The sequence below is a fragment of the Camellia sinensis genome, chromosome 14 (assembly GCF_055761805.1).
Source record: "Camellia sinensis isolate YWXY chromosome 14, ASM5576180v1, whole genome shotgun sequence".
Classification (NCBI taxonomy): domain Eukaryota; kingdom Viridiplantae; phylum Streptophyta; class Magnoliopsida; order Ericales; family Theaceae; genus Camellia; species Camellia sinensis.
Window position 1 is genome coordinate 6091881 of NC_138974.1, and position 3968 is coordinate 6095848.

Genomic DNA, 3968 nt, shown 5'->3' on the forward strand with positions numbered 1-3968 from the left:
AATAATAAGGTTGTTTGGGATGTCCTAAATAAGTGCATTTTTTGACTTTTTGGACTAAAACGTTGAGGAAAAAAATATGGTTGTTTGGATTAATTTTTTGACTTTTTATGGAAAAATATACATTAAAAATTTATATAAATTAGTGTGTAGGAAAAAATTAGAATTGAGAATTGTGCAGCCATAATTTTTGATTTTTTGTAAATAGTGATAACTTTTTAACTTTTTAAGTAATTTTTTGACTTTTTAATTTTTTTTTTTAACTTACCAAACTTGACCTAGTAAAAAAAATATGACTTTTTTCCATTCATATAACTAAAAAGTTATTAACAAAGAAAGAGGTAAGTATTACGTTTAATTATAATGAGAATCCAATGTAATTGTGTGCCAAAACTGTACTTAGATCTTATTTGGGAATTATTTTTTAAATAATGCTATAGGTATTAATTGGTATATTAATTAGTTTACTAATTGATGATGTGACACAATTTAAGAGATTTTTGAAATTTGTAATGTAATTAATGAGTGTGACCAATAATAATGTTATAACTAATATTTGTACACTAGTTAGTATACTAATTGGTGCATGTAGCACCATCGTTATTTTTTTAGTTAAAAAGTCAAAAAATGATAAAAATCATTAAATCATTCTCTTTATTTTTTATCAAGTCTTTTTATAATTAAAAAGTCTTTCTATAATTAAAAAATTAAAAAATCACTATAAAAAAGGTCAATTTCCAAAACTCCCTATTATATTTTTGGCATATGTAATTTAGAGGGTATTTGGCATGTGCTAAATTAGGAGTGATTTGGGATGATCTAAATAAATGTATTTTTTCACTTTTTATGAAATATGGGTTGGGTATAGGTTAGGTTTGAAGTGATGTGGTAGAGAGGTTATGTGACTTAAATAAGATGATGTGATTTAAATAGGATAGTGACTTTTTGACTTTTTTAAGAGATGACAAACAAGGCCTTAGTAATTTTTTTAATGTTTTATTTAAAAATATAAAATATGAATTAAATTTAAAGGGATGTGATAAGGTGATGTGACCTAAATGATATAATTTTAACTCAAATAAGATATTATGTTAAAATAGCACATGCCAAATGGTGTCTTAATTTTTTATTTTATTTAAGTTGCTTCTTCACCAAGGAAAGCTCTCTTTATATAGAATTCATGACAAATCCTAATATTTTCAAACCCTGTGTAAAATCTCAACAACGTACAATCAAAGATACACTATGTTTGCATCTTCATCATCTTCTCCGTCTTCATCCTCGGAGAAGACTTACACATTGAAAAGCTCCGACAACAAAGAATTCATCCTAACAGAGTCAATCGCGATGCAATTCGAAACAATCAAGCGCATAATCGAGGACGAAGAATCCACAATCACAACGATTCCACTCCCAAACGTGGACAGCGAAACCCTAACAATGGCGATCGATTACTGTTCAAAGCATGCGGATTCAAAGAAGATCTCTGAAGAAGCCGATCTGAAAAAGTTCGATTCAGAGTTTGTAGCGAAGAAGGACTTGGCTGTGCTCTTCAAACTCGTCTCTGCTGCGAATTACCTCGATGTGAAGGGCTTGCTGGAGTTGATTTGTCAACGAATTGCAGATCAGATCAGGGATTTGATGCCAGAGGAGGTGAGGAAGATATTCAATATTGAGAATGATTTCACTCCGGAGGAAGAGGCGGTGGTTCGCAATGAGCATGAATGGGCTTTCAAGATTTAGGGTTTAGTTTATGGTAATTGGATTTTATACAGTGAAAATTTTCATATTATAAAATATTTTTTTGAGGATTTTGAAAACAAAATTTTTTTCCCTAGTTTAATTGTTTTTGTTTTTTGGATTTTTTGAATTGGAAATCGTTTTAAAAATTATGGTCTTGGTAAATGGTTGTGTGTGTTTTTTTATTATTGTTATTATGTTTTAATGGGTAAAAATACAAAGACTATGTGGGGTGTATTTGTGAAATAATTTTGAAAAACAATTTTCTAAAAGAGTTTACAAAATTTAAAAATTTGTTTAGTTATAAGTTTTGAAAATAGTTTTGGAGTTTGAGATTATTTAAATTTTTTTTTTTTATTTTGTAATTGAATAGATGGATGTAAGAAAAAACGAATCGATTGACGTATAAGATGTGAGAGGAGAGAGGAGGAAAAAAAAGAGATTGATTGAAGTATAGTAGAAAGAAAAATGATTTCAAAATTTTTTCACAAATTTTCAACCAAACAAATTTTTGAAATTTTTTCTCATTTTTTTTCTTTCCTCAAGAAACAAATCAAACATAGCCAAAAGATGTGAGAATCTAATAGAAGATGAGATTTTTTAAATATTTTCCTAATTATGAATGATTTTTTTGTAGTCTTAAACATATTTCTAATTATATTGGTAAGACAATCAAATAATTATTCCGGGATGTAAGTTATATATGTAGTAAATATTATTAACTTATTCAAGTAGCAAATTTGGTTTAGTTATCAATAAATGAGGATAAATATTTTAAGATATATTAATGATACGCATGCAACTTATGTAAGCAAATTCAAGTCTTTTAAACCATTCTCTGGGAGACAGATATATATTAGGAAAATGGGGTAGACCCCGGCACCCCAGTGGATGCTTGGGTGCTGATTGGTCCAACAAAATTTTTTTTCTTTTTCTTTCACTCTTTGCCCCCCACGTCTATGTGTAAGTTTTGTATTTTGATAAGTTGTTAAAAATTTAACTATTGTTTTATAAAATTAAATATAATAAATTATTAGATATATAATAAAATTATATAATATGATATGTATTAGTTTTTGATTTGTTATACACCTCCAATGATATCGATTTTAATTCTATTATCATATTATTTCTATTACCATATTATTTTGTGTGAATTTATGAGTCTTTCACATTTCTTCTAAATTTATAAATAAAAAAAACAAAATTATAGTGTGTAACTTTCCTCAATATATAAATATAAAACAAATACTAAGACAATTCTCTCATCTAAAAAAATTACTAAGGTAAGTCACTGAACTAATCAAGAAATAGAAGAAAATACATATATATATATATATATATACAAATAACTAATTTCATTAATACATAAATTATACTCACATAAAAAATGATTAATTTTATTCATAAGTAAATCATTAAGTAAATTAATAATTTTTAATGATATGAAAAATATTTTTCAGTTAGCCATTTTCTTGATAAACAAATCATTAAGTTAATTAATAATTTTTCATGATATGAGAAATATTTTTCAATGAATAATTTTAATAATTTATTACTGTATAGGAGAACATTTTTTTTTTCCTTGGATATTGTGTTAAATCCAAATTTATAACAAACGATAGTGATAATTTAAAATATTATAGGACCGATTCATATTTTAAACAAATTTTATGAGTTTATTTGTAATTTATTCAAAAATAAAATATTTATGTTTCATAATTGACCGATAATATTTGCGTGATTACAAAAAAAAACCTATTTCATAATTGACCAAAATGTTTGCGTAATTACAAAATAACTTATTTTATAATTGACCAAGAATGTTTGCGTAATTACAAAAAAAATTGTTACATAATTGACCAAGAATGCGTAATTACGAAAAATCTTCACTCAACATATAAGCCACAAATAGTAAATTATTCAAAATGAAAAGGCAAAAAAGGAGAGAAGAAAAACATGAAGAAGAAAGAGCTTCTTATATATATATATATATATATATAGATAGATATCCATTTAAAAGCATGATTATTAGGATGTTTCATGCATGGCAACGAGTGAAAAGTAAATAAAATTACCCAAACGTGAATGTGACTGAATAGTAACCTTTCATTTTAAAACAAAATACCTATGAATGATAATTTATATTTGCAATAATATGACTAACACGTCATTCTTGTAGTATTTTTTATATAAATTTTATGTATGAATATAATTTGCCACATGTTAAT

At 25.8% G+C, this 3968-nt stretch overlaps 1 pseudogene across 1 annotated transcript; it reads left to right on the forward strand.

Moving 5' to 3' along the window:
- Positions 1–1107: 1107 nt before the first annotated feature.
- Positions 1108–1886, forward strand: LOC145806721 (SKP1-like protein 14 pseudogene; annotated as a pseudogene). The gene has a single exon (XR_014350193.1). The product of XR_014350193.1 is annotated as an SKP1-like protein 14 pseudogene (transcript).
- The last annotated feature ends 2082 nt before the right edge of the window (positions 1887–3968 follow it).